Here is a 21,433-nt window from a genome sequence, read left to right on the forward strand (position 1 = left end):
TTTAAACTAGACTCAGTTGGAAGGGACCTACAACAATCATCTCATCCAGCTGTCATACAGATAGGTCTCAGATGAAGAGCAGCCATTTTACATAAGGAAAAAGAGAAAAGAATCCCTAGATTTTTGCACATGGCATGACTTATCATCACTGCCAAAATGAAGAAGTTCAAATGGCTCTGCACTAAAAAATGAAATTAGGTAAGATATGGGGTACTCAAAACTCTAATCTAGGAGAGTCTGGCACAAGGGTTAGCATGGCACCGAAACTCTGGCTCTAAATATGCATCACAGACAAGCTGGTGTCTCCAGCTTCTTACCCTCCCCAAATCATGTTGGAAATCATCTAAGGGAGGGGATAAATGGATTTACAGCACTTGTGGTGGTTCACTGCACTAAGGAGTCACACTGCCTGGCTGGTTACTGTTGACTACGTCTGCACTAACTCTGTCCATGAACACCCCCCCCCTACTGTGGGACCCCAGCCCTGAGAAACTACCTGTTTCCATGCAGAAGGCAACGCAGCCCTGCCAAATTAATCTGCAGTAAGTGGCAGGCTGAAGCGTTTACAGGGCAGTGAGGGGCAATACATTTTGAATCACAGTAGCAATAGACCACAATACCAAGTACCCTGACCTTACTGAAGTCAGGACTCCCCTGCAGGAGTCCCCTTCGTGGGGACAACCTGCAATCAAGGATGGCACTTGGGTATCTCCTCCTCCCTCCCAGGACACGGATCCGCTGCCTCAAGACAAGCATGTCCCTCCATCCAGCTTCTCCTGCCTGCTGCAGCAGAAGTAGCGCTTTCTCTGATACAAGACAAAGACGGGGTAGTCCTAAGGCAGAGGTCTGGCAGAATTGGGAGGCACAAAGCAGCCCCAGGAATATCGTGACTTGTCCAGTACAGGACACAAGACTGCTAGCCTGAATACAGCCACTGTCAGAGCTGAGAAATGTGGGTGTCATTCAGCATCACACATGCTTAGAATCACAGTAATACCACAGAATTTATAACCTTGGGTTTCTGACTGACAGCTAAAAGCCAAATACAAAAGAAAAATAAGCTGAAAGAAACAAAGAATAAACCCAAATAACATTCTGCAAAATCAACAAAAGGTTCTTGACAAAGCTAGACCTTTGAAAATGAGCCTGCCAACATGATGAATAAACACAACTGTTGTACCTACTAAACTAGGGCATCACAGAAGTAAATCAGACATTTTCTCATCTCCTGCTCTGGAATGCTGCTTCTACACCTCTGCCTTCCTGTTACAGAACAAGCAAAATGGTTCTGGCCCATGTGGAAACATTAAAAACTACTAGGATTGATAGGAAAGGTGCCATCTACCTCAGTATCCTCCTTTCCAGGCCTGTGCCACCTCTTCCCACCAACTCAAGGTGGACTTTGAACTACAGCATGAGCCTATGCCTGTCCTGAGAGAATCTCAAAGGGACACTGGTCAGTCACAGCTGCTTGGAGTAAATAAATTTTTAAAAAAGAGCAAACAGAAGAGATCCCCTCCTTGGCAGGCCCAGCCAGTGTCCCTAGCCTGTCCTGTCGGGACTAAGGATATCCAGAGTCACCCTTCTCTACCTAGCTCATCTCATTGCCCTCTGAATGCAAAGGTGCTGTCTCGTGTGGGACAAGTCAGATGTTTTTCCTCAGAATTTTCAAAGTTAATGAGTGGAGTTAGATTTGTAGCCAACTTCACTGGAGAAAACACATCTTGACTCTGTAGAGCACTTCGGAAAGCTCTACTGCATGACCTAGCTGTCACCGATGCTAATGGGAGCCTTTCCACTGACTTCAGAGACCTTCAGCTCCAGTTACGGACTTTATCAGTGGGACCCTGATAACCCAGAGATACCACGCTGGGCTCCTTGTCTTAGCTAAGCTTTGATTTTAATGGAGAAGAAAGTACAACATTTAAAGACTGGTCTTCTATTTATGAATAAGCTTCTTCTCTACCCCTGGAATGAGGTATACACATAGATTTCACAGGTACAATTTATCCCATGGAGCTGGATGGTTTAATCCCAATCCTGAAGAGGGTGCTATTATCAGTCTGCCACATCACAAAGTACCTGAACAAAACTGCATCATTAAAGGGGGGAAAACAACATTATCATATATATCCAGCAACTCTGAAATAACAACTGTCTATTACTACTGCAGTGTAAGGAACAAAGTGTGGCAGTCCCAAGCTCTTCTCAAACAGCCAGCACCACCAGCCTACTGCAAGTTGATAAGGTTTGCATCGGTTGTCTTGGCTGAGAACTAAGAGTTTGATAAATATTTAACACCCCTCATAAAGTTGCAGCCTCTAAAAACAGCACCACAAAAGAAAAACAGTTAACATTTTCAGAACTGCTAAAAAGCAGTACAACACAAACAAAACTCATCAAGCTAGCAAAGAAGTCTGAATAGATCCCTCTTGGTTTAGGACTAACGAAGAGCAGGTAAATCGTTATTTACTGAATCTTTGCCTTGAATGTATATGTTGCAGGGGTGCCTGCGTCACTCTGAGTCACAGCATTTATTATTTATAGTCCCAGAAGTATGCTCTATAAGCAATTGTTCTTCCTGCAGTGCTTTTGAACCAAAAGTGCATCTCAGTTTGAGACCACAAAAAAATTTCATGCCTGAACTGACGAAAAAAAAGTCCCTGTATTGATAAATACATAAGGAGACAAAGGAAGCACTGGGTTTCTGGACACCAGGGTCAGGACTCCACACACAGAGGATGGCATTTTGATTCTGCAGAAGTTAACACTAAAACTGATGTCAAAAGGACCAGGACTTCAGCCAAATATTGAAAATTCCTACACAAGAATATACTTTGAGAGGGTAAAAGGTAATTTTTGAAGAGTATCTCAATGGTCAAACCCCACTTTGCTCAACTGCTTCAAGTATGACATACTCCCAGGCTTAAGAGGTGTAGGATGCAAGTTTTACATTAGTATAGTTTTACAAAGGTGCAAGTACGATCAAACACATTTTACACACACACAGGTTACACGTCTCTACATCAACCTGACAAATTCATAGATATTTATTCTCTTCCACAGATATGTGCATATTTTATGCATATAAAATATATACTTGTTACGGAAAAGCACACTAGCTATCCAAATTTGTCACATGCTGAACTATTCACTCTTAACAATCCCTCCACCCCCATTAGAAACTGCCCTAGCAGCACTGCAGGGACATATTGGCCTGCTCCTGCAGCTGTATGCCATGTCTGTTCAGATGACCAGCATGGGAGAGCCGCCTGCTAGCTCCCAAGGCAGGAGGTGGCTTCAGTAGCTGTTCTGACTCAAGCTAGGTGTCACTTCTGCTCTTTCAGGTTCCCATTTTGTCACCAGTAATGACAGGTCAGCAGGGTGACACAGATAAACCAATTCCCTCTCCTACAGCTATGCCAACTGCGTACCTGCAAATGTATTTAGTGCCAGTGTGTCTGTAAAGGAAGCTCATAAGAGCAGCTTGCTAAATAAATGATATTCACCTAGAGTGACATGAGAAACCGAGGGTAAAACACTGCCTGTGAGACCCCTGCATATTGTTCGTGGCTCATGGCCTCACCGTAGTGCTGCTCACAGCCCACTAGTTGTTAACTACTTTGGCCCAGGTGGCAGTAAGATCATCTGTCCTCTCTCAGACAACACTTTAATATTAGGCCTTTATCACCACAACATCTCCTGAAGGAGCACATCTCCCATTTTACAGATTAAAAGACTGAAACTGTCAAAGGGATCTGGGTAGGACACACCACACCAGCAGCCACAAATCTGGTAGCAGCTTCCTGTGAAAAACCCACCAACAATCAAACCCTCTTGTGTACCCCAAGGTTGTATTCATCTCCACAGGCTCCAGGGCTGAAGACAGGAGCCAGGGCCTCCAAGATCACATGTGACAGTTTACACATGATAAAGGACAGAGAGGATGAAGTTATCATCTCTGTCACTGTTGCTCTGACAGAGCTGCTGGTGGAGCAGACACAACCCTGACATGCTCTGCTCCCCGCACACCTTCCTGCCATCTTCTATCCCCATCCACACTTGCTGTGCAGAGGGCCATGGGGCCTCCTGCATGCCTGGGAGATCCCCTGCAGCCACAACTTAGCCTGAAGGTGGAGGCCCTGTCAGCAGTGACTTGTCCTGAGAAGGGTGGAGGAGAGGAAGAATGCCCTTTTTTCCTGTATGTTGACACAAACAGGGTAGTCATAACCAGCAAGTCTCATAGACATCTTAGGAAATTAAGATGCTAATACCACAGCAAAATACAGCTGTTGAAAGAAAAAACACCTCTGAATGTGAACATCATAGGGGCACCAAGGTATGTAAAAAGAAATAACAGAAATATGAAGCTTGCATTTTAGGCTAAACAATGGAACTGTCTGGCACTTTGACTGATCTGTAGGGGTGAACAGCTAGTAAGTGTGTGGAAGTATCTGAAGGACAGGGCTTAAGATGTCCAAGCTTTTCACTGCTTTCACTGCATTATGCACCCATTTGCAAGTGGGCTGCAGTTGTTGCAGAACTGATGAGAACATCTCAGTTCACAAGCAGGATTACAGCAGGAGTGTTCCCTGCAGCTGCCTTTGCCCTAAGCTTCCACCTTCTGGTATGTTCAGAGACTTTGCGCTTTCCTAAAAACCCTGGAGAACCAAAATCTACAAACCAAAGTCCTAGTACTTCATGGAAAGAACTCCACAAGGTAGCAGCAGCAGCGCCTACAATCTTGATCAAAACAGCAGTTTCGATCCAAGCTGGAGCGTGTGCTTCAATTAGCCAGTCTCTGACAAATGCCTGGAGGTACCTAGCACAGCAGCATGACAGGAATGTAGTTCAGAGCCAAGGTAAAGGAGAATTTAAATCAAATCAGGGGAAATAAAAAGGTTTACTGCCATTTTGAGTCCCAAAATTGTAAACAGATTGGTTTACCTCCAACGCCCCCTTCAGCCACACCTGTACACCACAGCCCCACATTTTAAAGGGATGCAGCCAGCATAAAACCCAACCCTATTCATATGATAGTAGTATAATACTAACAACTGATAGAAGCACAGTATTACTGGACAAACCCCCCCTCTAGTGTAACCACTTAGACTGATATTAAGGGAGCACAAAACATCCATGTTCTGGGTTGGCAGCATATCCCAGGGGTGCTAATATTCACATGAGAATTCAGAACAAAGCATAAGGTCTCATGAGTCATCTAAAATAACTTATACTGGAGAAAAAAAAACAAAACAAAAAAAAAGGTGTTTCCTGACAGCATATGCCATAGGACTGAAAAATGTCTGCTGGCCAATTTAAACACTTCTTAAAACTGTTTTTCGATTAGTACTTAAAATACCCTAGTCTGATTTTCCCTGTGGAAAAGAACAATTCTTACTTTGTCTCTCATCTGATTACAGTATCATCAGAGGGCCCAGCAGAGCAGCAGTAACACATGGCTGTGGGCCAGGCATTTACTGTTTCAAATGCTGCTCTGAGGGCTACTGCTGCTACTGACAGGGGAAAGAGAAGAAAGCAATATGAATCATCTTTCTCAGCTTCAACATGAACCACTGCACGCAATAGGGAAAGTGTGATGAATACACCGAGTTACTTGTACAAAACCATTCCAACTCCTCCAGGTGTCATATGCAACAATTTACAGTTCAATAGCTAGAAAGAACTTCTTCATGCCCTTGGCAGCTTGAAAATTCATGGAAGGACTATTGAATCTAGGCATATTTATCAAGGGCACAGCAGCAAGAGGAAGAAGTTCAAGTCTGACTTGAGGGTTGGGGTTTTTTTTGTATAAGACTTGCTGTTATATTTATTTGAATAGTAATAAAAAATAAGGTGGTTAATTTTTGCCCCATAAATCCCACCAATAAATCAAAGCATCATTTCCCTACCACCCTCCTTTCTCACCCCATCTCTGTGGAGGTTACAATAGCCCCATAAATAGCTGATGTGATGTTTAATACACACAAGAAGGTGAAAGTTTCAGAGAAAAAACAGAAAGTATCTATCTGTTGGGAGAGAAACATCTGCAAACCCACTGACATAGTTGCTGTCACTGGTGGCCCTTCGATGATGGGAAATTCCTTACCCAACCCTGCTGCAGCAGCTCATTTCTCTTCCCTTCCTTCCCACTGGCAAGATCTGCTGCCTCAGTTGAGTCAAATGCTGAGTCAAGTATTTAGCAATGAGAATCTCTTCAAATAACTGAAGCGTAACCTGAATGTCACCGAGAGAAGAGCAACATCAGCCCAATAAACCAGCTCCCATATAAAACAGCTCCACTTAAAAACACCTGCCCCCATTCATTTATGTACAGCTCTGGATCCATGTGCAGGTATTGGCAAAGCCAAGAAGGGAGTGGTCTTTCAGCTACTTTACACAGTATTTCAAGACATCAAGGGCACTACAGGCAGTATTCTACAACAAGATGTGCTTCTCCACCTCTAGCCTTCTGCCAGAATTGCTGCTGATGCAGCCATTCCCCACTGAAGCCATCTAGCCATCATGAAAGCCCTGCATCATGAAAACCCAAGCACAGGCAGGGTTGGAGCAGGTCTGAACCCTCTCACTTGCAAAGAATTACCAAGATAAGCCACAGTAAAAACATATGTGCTGTCACACCCATCATCCTCAAAGAGGAAGGTTCTTGTGACCTTGGAGAAAAGACAAGACTAAAATATACATATATATCGGCCATAGGCAGTGAGACCCATCCCAAATCTGGAGGGGTCAGAGAGGGAGGACATACATCATCCCAGACAGAATCTTCCTGCCTTGGCTCATCCAGCTCCACCCTCTCCATGGCAGAACAATGTGCTTACAACCTGCCCTGGAAGCTGACAGGAACAGTCTGCTGAGGTAACCACCCTTCTTCCCAGGCAAAGGGATTAAAGCTTCAGCCACAAAAAGCTCCTCTTGCAACTATGATGACTCAAATCTGCACCTCTATTAATGCAGCAGGTATCTGAAAGGAGAAAACACCCAAGTCAGAGGCTGAGGACTGACTAGAAAACAGCCATCTTGCTAGATGACTTAAGGTTACACAAAATAACCACCATGTTTTTACCATCAAGGTGATGAAATACACTAAAATAAAAATTAAAATATACTAGAATAAAACCCCTCTTCTCTAATTTGTTTGAATATATTCAATGCTTAAAGACAAGCATGTACCTAGGAGCCCTGTGTTCCAATGGGACAAAGATATGCACATAAATTAAGCAAGGACTAGAGAACTTTTTGTATAATAACTTGACTTTGTGACCTCTGTGCTAAATATATATCGGTATATAATACGCATGCATGACTACTAAAAAAATCATATAGAAGATTAAAATTAATATACAGAATATATATATTTCTGTTAAGTTTGTACCTGCGTTAAAAGATGATTAATCAGTGGCTTTATAAATCTAAAGAAATTAATTTCAATAAGCTGCTAGCTTTCCAGCTTTCGTTTTATACCTTTGGCACAATTGTAACACAGTCAGAAGCCAAGAAGCTGCAAAGCCATATATAAATGCATGTGAAGTTGTCCCAGATAACCTTACAGGAGAAGAGAAGGGGAAAGCAACTCCAATCTTCATTTTCTATTAACTCTCAGGTCTCTGCATGAACATGAGTAATAACCTAAGTAGCAAAGAACAAACAGCCAGAAGCAAGGAGCAGGGGTAAGAACAAATCATTAAAAAGTGATAAGCACCAAGGGCCCTAACTTAGCTAAAGGCAGTAAAAATGCACACGCCCAGAAAAACACCTCATGTCTCCTCAAAATGAATCTGGTCATATAGTTTTAGTGCTGAGTGACCGCCTCAGCGTGACACCAGAGTGTCTATTAAAAAGAAGAGTATTTCATCTATTGTGCTTAGAGGTCTGATAACCTGTTTTCCCAGGTGTGTCTCTCCCTCCATCTAAAAGAGGAGTCTACACAGCAAATTAATCTTTGTGCACCTTTTTATTTGCCACCCCTCTTCCTCTTTCTTCTCTCCATTCCTCCCATCCATTGTGAAAGATAAGCAGGAAAATATTTAAATAAAAATTGAAATAAATTCACAACAGCAAGAACAGTCTGAGTCTGATTTGGCTCACACAAGTGAGCTTATGATATGGTCAGTCAGTGCAAAAAAAAAAAAAGTTCATGAAACTGGTGCCGCACACCTTTCTGGAGAGGGCTTTTTCTCCACAGGGGTATGGGGGAAAGGCTCATCTGTCCGGGGAACAAACACTGGAAACTAATCTTGTCAGTGCAAAGGGATTTCAATCCACAAACCATCAACATCCCACTCAATTTACATTACAGATGGCCAGCTGGGAGAGGGGAAACCAACAGCAAACTATGATACAAAGCAATTCACAGCTACCTCATTCCCGGTGCATCAAAGGTTCATCAGTGGCTGCCCCAGCAATGGACTGTGGTCATCCAGTAACTACATTTGACTGCTTGCCAGAAGCAAATGCAAAACCCATCACATCCAGGAAATCGTTACCCATACAAGGAGAGTGCAGAGGAGGGAGTGCAGTCCCTACGCTTCAAACTAAGGAGGGCTTTTTTTTGGGACAAAAGAAGGGAAGGAGCCAGATGGCTTCAAATTCCTTCAGGGCATTTGCGATTTCCAAGCCAAGGTATTTTACACAGACTGTGCTTAGATGTTTCATTGGTCACCAGTGATCCAGCATTCACGTACAGCTTAAAACTACACACAAGTTTCTGAGCTTAAAGAAATCAGGGTCTAAACTCTCCATTGGGTACCACTTCTAGAACAAAACATGTTCACACTAGTACACCACTGAAGGGAACTGAACTGTCAAGAATACGTATTATTCAGAGAGCAGTATGCAAAAGTGGGCCCTAAAACATAATGAATTAAATTTTATCTCCAAAAGCAATGAAAAACTCACAGCACGGCTTTGAGAAGACTGTAGCAGAAACACCCCAAACATGCTGGTTCTGAAGACCAAGGCTCTGAGAAGGGAGAGCAAAGCTTATTTTTCAATGCCAGCCACAAGACTTCATAAAGGAATATTTTAAAAACTATATGGTCTACTGATTACTGTATCAGAGAGCATAACTAGACGAATAAGAAAGATCTGTGTGCAAGCCCACTTCATGTAAGAGGTACATATAGCACGACTAGGAAACTCATTACATTACTTGGCTTCATGCAGGCATGGTCCTAGCATCTACACAGCTCTAAGATGAAGAAAGAGATGGTTCTCTGGAACAGAAATAGCCTATGCCAAATTTACACAACAAGGGCTTCCAGTCAAGGATGTAAATCCCATAATTCAGCTCCTCAAGCAACAAAGAAGTAGGCAGATCAGACTTTAGAGACATCTTTTCCTGCTAATTACATGATAAGTTTAAAACAGAGATTGTATCGCACCCATTGTCTCTCAAGAGCAAAATACATGTGTAATCAAATTGTTAAATTAAGCCAGTAAAAAGATGGAAAGGAAATTAACACCATATACAGAGAAATCTTTGCAACTAAAAAACGAAACCATTTTTACTAAGAATTACATTTTCTTAGTTGAACTTTGGCTGGATGGTACAAAACCCACTTTTTCACAAATACAAAAAACCCCCTTCTATTATCATATAAACTCTTATTCCTCTCATCTTCAAACGCCATCTCCATATATGCCATCTCCACACAAGAACCAAGCAATCCTTGTTTAACATCAAAATGCCCCTTGGCCCCTTTTTACACACATGTGATCTTCAGAACATCTAGCAGCTGAAGGGGCTCCTGGACGCAACTGTGCCAAGTCCAGCTGTCAGTAATTATCTAGATCTCTCCTGCAGTTTTATAAGGCAGAGTCAAAGGTCAGGGGAGAGGAGGATACTTGCATGTGTGTTTTGAAAGGAAAAGGCAAAATATTTTACAATGGAAAAAGGAAAAGTCAGTTGGTTCAGATGTAAGAACTCTGCAGCACAGTCTCTCATAGGTATGACAAAGCAAGCTTTGGCCTGTGAGACAGTCAAATGGCAATGAAAGCTGCAGGCAGGATGGGAAAAGTTAGTAAAACTTTTCAGCTGTCGGTGGAAAAAGCTTTAAGAGCCAAAGGGGCAAATTACTGAGCCCTTCATTTACAAAGCATTCCTAAGGAAAACTTCCAAGTCCAAATAGCCAACTATACTTAAACTAAGGTGTGTCTCTTCTCAAACATAAAGCAATCCAAGAGAATATAGAAGATGTAGGACTGAAATAAAGGGAAGGAAAAAAAGAAACAAGTAGGAAGGGAATAAAGAACAAAAGGAAGACACACTTGGACAAAGGATGTACAGCAGAAGAATGTGCAACCTTCAAAGACTGCTCCAGAGAAAAAAAGACCAGACTGGGAGATTATCTTTTTGATCTGTGTTTATAAGTAAAGCACCAAGGAATTCCCAGTCATGAGCCTAAGACCTCATTGCACTGTATGAAGTAAACAAAGTCACTTAAAACACAGGAGATGTGAGAATTGCAGTGCCAGCTACAATGCTGTGGGATCAGTTGGAGGTAATTCAGTGAAAACGAATGATGCTATAAAATCAGTACATCAGGAAAACTCAGCCCCCATCTCTTGTTCAAAGTCTCAAGGATGCAAGAGGGATGACATCTAATTCAGCACCAAAAAACCCAATGAAGACATTTCCATCTGTACACAAAAATTATGTCTCCCCTCCCAGTTAGAATGCAAGCTCAAATCCAGCAGGAAGGGGATAAACAACTTCACACCACCAGGAGCACGTGGACATCACCCGGAGCAGAGAATACGCTGCTTCCTCAGAAATCACAGACGCCATCAAATTCAAAGGAGCAAGAAACAGAATGAAAATGAACTAAAGCAGAGGAAAGAGAACAGAGCCAAAAAGAGTGCTTCCACTAAAGGACAACCAGAATAACAACCAGATGAAGAAAAGACCTACACCACTCTGCCTACCGCACACTGCCATCAGCAGCCAAAAAAACCCCAGTCCTCCTTTAGCCGCTCTTCCAAGCAGTTTCTTTCTTGGGCTGGCAGAGAGCAAGCCAGCGTACACAGCTTTGGTCCAAAGTCTTTTACACTGGACAGGAGGGAAAGGAGTTGAACTGTAAATTATTGAAAATTTCCACATATTTCCCTGTTTGCAAGGAAGGAAAAGTTATGCACTCCCTTGTAACGTCCTCAGTGTCTTCTAATGCTTCAGGCCTTCTAGGCAGAGGCACCACCCTACTGTACCACCTACTACAGACGAGGTGTTCTGCTCATGGTTAGCAGACATGGGCAGAGTGTGAAAAGTGAGGAGGGGAAGTGGACAGATGCACTGTAAGGTACCAAACCATTAGAGTTTCCACCTACGTCAGTTCACACCATAGAATCAAGGACAGTATCACAGAAGAGCAACAACTGCGCTACTCAGAGACCACTCTTCCAGGTGACTGGAAAAGGCTCATTTCCTACTTCAGGCCACTAAAAGAAATCAATCCTCATTTCACAGCAAGAGCTTTGCTTACCCCACACAGCGTGGTGCCAGGTAGATACACCCAGTGGAAGCAACGCTTGTGCTTTGATTTAAGCACGTGCTTAATTCCTGGCTGGATAAGCACTTTCAACCACACATCCTTGTGGGCCAAGGATGTGCATTCTTACACAGCTCTAAAATTTCCAGGACATGTAATTTATCATTTTGTCTGTGATAAAGGACAGCAACACCCTGCTCGTTTCTCTTGCTCTCGGTACACTGCAGAAAACAAATACAGATTTCTCAACAGCAAGGTGGAGGGCACCAATACCCCTTTTCCCCCTCTGATAATTTATCTATAGCGTATCATCATCAGGCTTGAATCAGAAAAAGGAGAAAAAGACTCAAAGGGAGAAGGAAAAAAAGTGGGGGAAAGGATATTTACCACAATAGAAACAAACAAAAAAGTCCATTTGCAGATCACATATGAAAAGAACATCTATATTAAATGTGATCTCAGAAGAACTGACTAGGATAAATCCATGCGCAGTTCCAGATATTTCAGCCTAAATATGGAAAATACACATTACTGAGTTTATGAAGGGCTTAGTTTTATCCATACTATTTATACACACTTTCTTGGTTCATTTTAGACATATCACTTATACTGTACACACACTATAAATACAAAATGCATAGCAGTGCATTTATGTGTCACAGAAACAAGATTTTAAACCAACAGACTTGAGCGCTCACTGATTTTAAAAGACAACAGCTCCCTATTTTTTAACACGTTTCTAAATTATATATGGGCTGTGTATCCCTCCAGACAAATGAACACTGATAAATTACATTCTGTCTCTAGCCAGGCACTTCAAGTGATCTCCACCCTCCCACCTCCTCGTCACATGAAATAAAGATGAAGCACCGCACGTCAGTCACATTGCAGATCCATTCAGCAGCCGCCTCTACCTGAAACAACAGAATAGATGTGTCAAGATCTTCATCAGTCTCCACTATCAGAAGCTGAAATTTTTGCTGCAACAGACGCAGGCAACGCCTGAGAGGGTGCTGGCTAGTACATGCCCTACACAGGCAGCATTACGCTAGGCTGCATCCAGCTCCTCTCACAAGTTTCTCCTGATGGGATTGCTCTCCTTCCTAACTGACTTTATCTTTTATGCCTGGACAAGTGATTTTGGCTGCATCTGTGGACTGTGATACGTTTAACGAACAGCACAGCATGCTCCAGGACCTGGCTGCTCCCCAGCCACGTGCCTGCGGGAATGCTGCCTGGAGTATTAAGCCCACTGCATGTGCTTGAGCACACACATCCCGTTTCTGACCTGCTTCATTACCCTTTTCCCAGCAAGCTCGCCCAGAGTTAATTTAATGTGTTTAAGGGCTGAAGACCAGCCTCGCCTCCCTGCAGTGCTATCAAACATGTTACAGGCAGAGAATCTGGCCGTATTCCATCTATGGGGTTTCCTCCAAACTCCACTTCTGACAATAGCTGAGCTGATGCTTGATGAGTACAAGAAGAGTGCTCCACCCAACAAAACCCACCACCACCACAGAGAGCTGCTGACCCTTGCATACTCCAGTCCCTCCCCTACAACAGAACAGTAGCTGGATCATTTCCAAGTCTCCTTATCAGATACTCACAAAGTATGGAACTGCAGAAGATCAGAGTATGAAACACTGGTCGCTTTTTCCTATATTCAGGCTCTACTGGCCTGGTCAGTTTAGCACGACGTCCCTCCACAGCTACAGAAGGGCACTCGCAGTCTCCAGGCCAGGAGGTAGCACCAAGGAGACACCGGAATGAGTAGAGGCAAGTAAATGCTTTCCAGCTTCTTCCTTAGCAAACTGCAGCAAGAGTCTCCTGAGCTTGGGGACTGTCATCTTCAGCTTCAAACCCCCATGAAAGAAAGTTTTTCCCTTTCCAAGGGCGACTTCCAACTTCGTCAACATTTAGGCAGGACCTAAGACGCAGGAGGCCCAGTATAACCATCGCAGCTTTGAGAGGGATGGGGGGGTGGATCTGTGTTCGGAACCACACCTGGACGTGCCTTTGCAGTGCAATCCCATCTCTGTTTACAAACAGGCTTCCTTCTAACACATTCATAAGTGCCTGCACTATGCTTTCTACCAGTACTACATAAACTAAGAACCTTTCAAGTTCAAACACAAATCACTTCTTTACTGATCTGGCCAATTAAAAAATGAAGAATGATAACAAGTTGTGAAATTTATCTTGTCACCAGCCTAATTGCTACTCAGGCTTCAAATTACAGCAGAAAAAATGGGGAACAAAATGGAACTGGTTTATATCTTGTTTGGATTCTGGATTACGAAGTACAGCATTATCTTTGTCAGTGTGTGAGAAAATGCAATTGCACCATGGACCTCTACATCAAAAACCCCTGCTTTAATTATGTATTATACCAGCAAGAAAAGAATTACTGTAGCTATTTCAGAGTTGCTTATTGCTTTCGTACATGTGATCTGTCTGCAAAGGTTAATACTAATTTGCCAAAAATCTTAGCTCATTTTACTACAGAATTAGGATTAGGATACCACAATTATTAGGATACCTGGTGGTAAAATCTCTTTTCTGAGGAGGGACTGGGGAAGGATTGAGGAGTAAAGGAGGAAGGAAGGGCTGCAATTTAAATAAGTATAAGAGTGGCTACAGATGGACAGTTAAGGACAGAGAAAGATTAAATGAGGAACCCAGTGTTAAAGAGAAAAAAAAAAATCAATGACAGAACTAGGAGTGGACTACAAACCTTCCAAGTTTAATTACAGTACCTTAGGTGCACCTAGATGCACTTGGTTTAGAGTTCACTCATTCACGTTTCTTTACTAAAAAAGGTACCAGAAATGAAATCCACCAATCAAGAGCGATCAAGGTTACATTTTTACAGCTAACTTTGCCCCTCTCTTCTTTCCTCAAGCTTCCAACTTCCCATCTCAGGGCTGTCAGTAGTTGTCAGCACATCATATGAGAAACTCATCTGAACATACACTATAACTTGACAGGCAATACATCAGAAAACCTAGATGTGACAACGGCAAATTCCACCAGATGGTCCTGGATCATATCCATCCATTAAAAAAAAAATTTTAAAATTGAAAGAAAAAAAAAACCACACACAGAAAAGCAGAACTTCTGAAGAAGAAAAAAAAATAAAAATCTGGTATATGCACTGTTTCACCCTTTGTCCTATCCACACCAGCAAAGGCAACACACAATAGCTCCCTCCACCTCTTGTCCTCACCAGCTCACACTGTCATTAATATCAATATATGTATTTCATCCTCCTACCCAAAGAAAAGGCTTCTAAATAAAGATATCACTCCATTAAAAGGCAGTATGTACTAGCAGTAACAGTACTTTCCAATTGAGAAAATTCTCTCCGTGACTCTGGAGCCTGGTCCTGCTCCGACATCAACATGGTCTCCAGGTACACCAAAGCCAAGCAGTTAGCCTGGGAGTGGTTGTGAACTTGGAGCACTTTCAAGAGTCCTTGTTTGTTGCCACCCTTCCAATCTCCCTGTTGCTCCTGTAGGCAGCACAGAGTCCGTTTGGGTTCAAGATGCCTACAAACCTCATCAGCCTTTTCAATGGCCTTTTTGGGAGAGACCTTGGATTGCCTTGTCCACTGTCCGCCACAGAATCCTGTGAAGGCAGCTGAGACCTGCAGGTCTAACCTCAATGCAGGTAAAACCGCCTTTGATACACGCAAACCTCGAATCACCTTTCAGTAGGTAGAAAGCACAACCTGCTCCTGATTCTGGCCTCAAGCTCACACAAAACAGAGTGCTGAGGCAGGCACAGGGTCAGGGTCAGGACTCTGTGCCACCCTCTGGGAGGTCAGCGCAGTACCATGGCATAAAGCGCCAGGTCCAGAGGCAGCTCTGGGGTTAATTTACTGCCAGGAAATCACTGAAGCTGTCACTCACTGTTCTTCAGGTGATCCTCACCAGCCTGGCCACAGCAGCAGCTCAGCTGAGACAAAAGTGACAGGCCTATGAAACATAAATCAAACCTGGGCAGGCTGTCACTGCTCAAGCGAGACCTTCGGGGACACCATTCCTTGCTCCTGTTCTGCCCCTACCTTCAATAGCTGTGTGCAGATGTACGTGTTTTGCTCTGTGAAAAGTAATTGTGTGTAACTGGAAAAAAACCCCAATACTGTGTATCCTTGTCCTCCCAATTACACATGCTCTGAAGTAAAAGGGGTTTAGTCAAATATATTTTAAATTGGTAAAACAAGTAGATATGAATCTGAATGCACAGAGGGAACGAAGACAGTGAATAATGTGGTGTTATTTTACCAAACGTTTAACAGGACAGGACAGTGCTTCAAAGTTCTTTGGAAATCTGAGAGCTTCTTTGAATACAAAGCTGTGACGGTGGTAGAAAGCAGATCTATTCCCTACCAGACCACAAGCTGCACTCCACAGTTTAGGACTGAAGAAATCTCTCTTTGGGCCACTGTGGCAAAATCAGTTTCCACCAAGAAACTAGACTGAGCCTTTGACAAAGGAGTGTTTCTGTATATTATAAATAACTATTTTCCTTCCCCTAAGGCAAGCTCCTTCCATTATAAACTCTCCTTTGCTGTTAAACAAAGTGCACCCATGTCCTGATTGAGAAACACCTGTGAGGGGGAATACTCCAGTGCACTGGTGGGAAACTGGGCTGCAGTCGTGCTTCAGAAACTGCAAGTGGGTGGACTGGGCTCCAGAGCTTACTAATGAAAAGAGCTTTTTTAGCAATGGCTGATGGCTACTTGCTGACTTCTGAAGCAGCAGTTTATTGTTTCCATCCAATCCATTTTAGTTATCACCTTCAGCACAGAGAGGAAGCTACTTTTACATCATGGACCTGAGAACAAAAGGCTTACAAAAAAGTCAATTCTCCTCTCCTCCTCAAACTTCAATGAGGAATATCCAATTTTTTACTCTGTCTTTGTTATTTTAACATAAAAGAAAAAGTCAGTGACATTTTCAAGTTTTGCTGTTGTGCCCCAGTGGGGTTTCAAATACTGCAGAAGAACATAATTACATTTACAGACACTTTTGACTGAAACTTAAATGTTGTGACAGCACATAATAGTTTCTTAGAGATAAGAAAAATAGGTATTTAGCTCAAAATCTATGTTCTGATTAAACTTAAAATGGACACCACCTTTTTAGTGGAGTGCCTTTTGGCATTTAAAAGTTTTTCTATAAATACTAGACTTTGATTTTTCAAAACATCAACTTTCTACAGAGAGGAAAATAAACAATTTACTATTTAATTGTTCTCAGCAGAAATACTATAAAACAGAAGGCATACAAATAACATGTATTTAATAAAATTAGTAAAATGTCACCTCCTCCCATTTTGATATTTAATTATATCTCATTAGAAAAGCAAAAATACTTCAAATCAAAGTCCAAGAATCAGCTGTTTATTTATAGGCATTTATATAGTGATCATCACCATAGCAACCAGGAACCTTTTTTTCTTCTTGTTCAAAAGAAAAGTTGTAATTTGGAAATGTGATCCTTTGATGATACAGTGCAAATAGGTACTTACATCCTATGCTGCAAACACTTAGGTGGGTCCTTAAAGTACATGAATAGACCTAAGTCAAAGACATGGTGAAAGAGAAAGAAACAGAGAAAGGAAAAAGGACAAGAAAGGAACTGAGAAGCAAGTGAGAATGAGGGAACAAGGGAAAGATTAAAGGGCTTTCCTGTGAAAATTCACAGCGCACTGGGTCCTACAATAAGCCATGATCTTCCTGGTGCTTTTGTCCTGTAATAGAAAGTGACTGGCTCATGGAGCACAGTCCAATTAATCAAGAGCGATCAACAAGTTCCCAATTTATGCTGAGGACACTGGTGAATATTCTTGAGCAAGGATTTCTAAGAGGACAGTAGCTTACAAATGAGGCTGCAGAGGGCTGCCTTTCTTTTGAGAGCAGAGAAGTCAGGAGTCTCGCTTTGACTGCTACTGTCTTCTGATCCACCAGCAATTAGCCTTTATCAAATTCCCACAGAATTAATAGACCTTTTAAAAAATGCCATCGGCTCACAAAACATCAAAGAAATTAGTAAATTAGAACATTGCTCCTGCATACACCATTATAGAATGAATTACTAGGTATGTCATGCAATTGCAGTTTCCCCACAATACTCCTGGTGTGCACAAGCACACAACTACTTTTCAGACCCCCAAAAGAGACTGAAATTGTTTTTATACTGTTTCATCTGGTTGCTTCCCACCACCATATAGATTATACACATAGATGCACAATGTAGTACTTCAGATCCTTTTAAAAGCTAATGAACTTCTAACTGGGACTGAAAGAAAAAAAGAAGAGATCTTTGGCCTGTTGTCACTTTGTTATATAAGAGATCTTCTGATCGAGATTTCTTCAAGCCACAGATATATGAAGTTATTACCTTCAATTCTGCGGCTAGTTTGATTCTATCTTCTTCATAAACCAATACCGTCCAAAGCAGTTAAATAAGGAGTGTTCAGTTGTTCCTAAACCAAATACAAAAATCTTTACACAAGACTGGTGGTTATTTTGTAGTCTTTTTTTAAGCTGTATTCTAAATAGGGCAGAAGCTGCATGTATGACAGCAGGAAACTGACAAGTTCCTTATCTGGAAAAGCACCAGCAGGCACTGTTATCAGAGCAGACCAGCTCTTTTAAAGTGGACTGATGAAGCTATTTTTAAAAACACCTAATAGCATCACAAAAGAGAATCTGATCTCTGCAAAGGTGAGCCGCGCAGCTCGATACTCCTGGGAGGCAGCTAACGAAACTGAAGCTTGTCAGACACAGACCGCGTCCGGTAATTGGCTTTGAAAACTCGCAGTTTAAATTCCACCACGCTGAGTCCAATGCCCCGCTCACAGCTTGCTCCAAACGCAGGCAGAGCCAAGGGCTGTCTAGCATGACCAAATGTGAGCAGCCACCTTCCCGCTGCTTGTGCCACCAGGCCCAGCCTGCGTACTTGGAGAGCAAAGAAAGAAACCTGCTTTCTTCCAGCACCTCACACCTACCAGTTCACTTCCAGGACAAGGAGAGACAGTTGTGGAGGGAAGAAGGCAGAATGTTGTCGGAGCAGGCGGCGTGCTGATGGAGGAGGACGGAACACGTCCTACCACAGAAGGTGAAGGAAAGGGGTGAAGACCTACAAGGAGAAGGAAGAGGGTCCCATGTCATGCATTCATCCAGCACAGCAGAACCACTGACCAATGCTAACCCTCCGCCAGCACTCTGTGCCGACTGTGCAAAGTCCCTCAGGAGCAGCCACTGGTTTCCCAGGAAGGTAGCCAGCAAAACAAGGTGTCACCCATTTTCCCCAGAATTCCACTTACCCTTCCTAGCCCACTCCTCCCCGAGCTTTATGGGCCCACAGATGCATTTTACCCCTCGATCTGAACCACAAAACTGAATTCTGTGACCACCTTGGATAACAACCAAAGATATTATTGTCCCACAGCATGAGAAGGCAAAATTTTTTCTGTACAGCTGAGAACCTCTAATCTGGTTCTAGCTCTGTGGTTTAATGCTCTTCTTTGCGCCACCTTCGTTTTCATGATTCTCCCTGCCTCCCACTACTTCCTAGAAAAATCCACTCCTTCACAGCCTAGATACGCTCCAGTTGGAAAAGCCATTTTAAATAGAAAGCAGGTTCTTCTGCTGAGAGAAGTCATCTATGGCTTTGATTATTTGAATAAAATGATAGTTTTACTAGTGGACGATCTCTAAGCCTCTATGCTTTAAAACACTTCCTAAAGACCTTGCTGTGTTAGAGCACAGGACAGATAAATCTGTTAAAAACTCTGGGGAACAGTAACTGAATGTCGGCTGCTGTCATAGGGAACTGCTTAAACTAACAGTGCTTACCAAAGACGTTAAAGCAACCATTTGTAAGAGAAGGGGGTGAGAGTAAGGAGAATGAGAATACCCAATTTTCAGATGATTGAAGCAAACCTCAGTAAGTTCACAGCAAGATGCAATTCAGGAGACTGGAAATTTAACTGGAAAGACTTCCATATAGTCAATCCATTTTGTACACTGCTTAATAAGGAATGGGCTGTAGGCAATTAGTCCCAAAACATTAACCATGTACCCTACAGCGCATGTTCATGGCACGCTTCACAAGTATTGGAGGCTCAACTCCAGCTTTGATGACAGCTAATTAAAACACAGAAGTGAGACTCCAAGCAGAACTGCCACCCTGCAATCATAAACCGTTCAAAATGCACTCCTGCAGAAAACCAGACTGCAAAGCAGGTTTCCTCTATCTAGTTCACGCATTTGGTATCTACCACGTTCTTGAAAATGACATTGCAAAATAAACATCCTGTCTTGCAGTTGATGTGTTTAGCATACGTCAGGTTTGTTCGGAGGAGAAGGTCCTCCCAGAGAATAAAAGCTCTTCTGGTTCTCAGTAAGTCAAGGCTTGAGCTAACAAGCCAATCTATCAGTTCAAGTGTTTTGAGAACGCTATTAAAAGGAGCCGTGGCTGTTTTATTACCAAAGTTAACATATTCTCCTAAATCAGCAGTCACCGTTTAAAAGTCAGCATTTGTCAATAGTTATCCAACTACGGTACTAGTGTGAAAACACCAATATGTTCCCTTGCCTTTACCAGTTGTTCAGATACAGTCATTATTCTCATTACCAGAGAAGAGCGAGCCTCTTCACTTCTTTTCAAAGCAGCAGCCATTATCTTAAATAACCTGTTTAAAGACTGGGTTAAATGAGAGGGGCTGGATGGAAGCAAGGGGACACAAGCAGACCCGTAAGCCTGACCTCAGAACACACACGTGCAACGCACCGGGAGCTGACATATGCAAGAGAAACTTTTCCACCATGCTTAGTCAGCACACAATAATTAGAAGGGGCAGGATGCGATAAATTCGGCATCCGTATCCACTGGGGCCAAATTCACACGGACTGATAAGCTTTCGAAGCTGAAGACAGGTGCCTGGGGGGGTTCCCAAGGCACTCAGCCATCAAGGAAAATTGTCAGGAGAACATAATTACATCTCTGCTTGCCCTAGCAGGCTTTAAACCTGCAGCGTCTTTGACCTCTAGGGAGGTTATTAGAGTTTTAATTGAACCGCGTTTCCGCGGTGCAGGCAGCTGCCTACAAGGACTAACCCTCACAGCGCCGCCTGCCCCGGACCGCTCTCGCTCCCCGGCTTTGGGGACGAAAGGTTCCCATGTCCGAGGCGCCAGCTCCGCTCTGGGCAGCCCGGGGGGGCTTCCGTGGGTTATTCCCCCCCGCGCTGCCCCGTGCCTCCCCACTGTGGAGTTGCCGCCGACCACGAGAGACATCGCCGCGGTCCCCCCGCCTCCCCTGCACCCACTTTCCCCTCAGAAAAGAGGCGGCAGCCGCCGGCCCCCGCGATCCGCCCTCTGCGGGTGCCCGGCCCGGCCCGGGCCGCCACCGCCCCCGCCCCGCGCCGCCTCACCTGCCGCCGGCGGCGCGAAGGCAGCAGCCGCCCCCTCAGCCCGGCCCGGCCCGGCCCGGCTCGGCCCTACCGCCTCCTCCCGGCCTCCCCGCCCGCGGCGGGCGGCGCCGCCACCTCCTCGCAGGCGGGCGCTGTCCGCCGGGGGTCCGGGGCGGGGCGGCACCGCCGCTCCCGGCGGCGGCGGGCGGTGACGGGGCGGGGGCCGGGCGGCCCCTCGCCCGCCGTGCTCGGAGGCGCGGCGGCCGCTGCGCACGCTCAGTGGCGGCCGCCGCGAAAGGCGCGCTGGGGGGTGTAGTTTGCGGGTGCCCGGGGTGCCCCGGCTCCTCGGGGGGGCTCCCTGCCGGGGTTTGTGGTACGGACCCTCGAGCCGGTCCCAGTCAGCTCGGCTCCCACCTCAGTCCGGGGGTTTCCCCTCACAGCTCTCTCCCCAGGCTGCACGGTCCTTGCCTTCCCACCCAGACAACCCCCTAAAGCTCTCTGCT

At 44.1% G+C, this 21,433-nt stretch overlaps 1 protein-coding gene across 6 annotated transcripts in view; it reads right to left on the reverse strand.

The window, feature by feature from the left end:
* The window catches only part of POMGNT2 (protein O-linked mannose N-acetylglucosaminyltransferase 2 (beta 1,4-)), a 32,890-nt gene extending 11,782 nt beyond the window's left edge, over positions 1-21,108 (reverse strand). For 2 of the 6 annotated variants that reach the window (XM_074860526.1, XM_074860496.1), the window contains exons 1-2: positions 20,952-21,108; positions 18,525-18,655 (exon numbers count right to left, since the gene is read on the reverse strand). The gene's annotated coding sequence lies outside the window, so the exon portion shown is untranslated. Of the gene's footprint in view, positions 1-6,109; positions 6,299-12,301; positions 12,422-13,114; positions 13,435-18,520; positions 18,656-20,951 lie in introns of those variants that run through there. The other 4 variants (XM_074860507.1, XM_074860517.1, XM_074860553.1 and 1 more) reach the window with 4 other exon arrangements.
* Between the last annotated feature and the right edge of the window lie 325 nt (positions 21,109-21,433).

This window comes from Strix uralensis, chromosome 1, assembly GCF_047716275.1.
Source record: "Strix uralensis isolate ZFMK-TIS-50842 chromosome 1, bStrUra1, whole genome shotgun sequence".
Lineage (NCBI taxonomy): Eukaryota > Metazoa > Chordata > Aves > Strigiformes > Strigidae > Strix > Strix uralensis.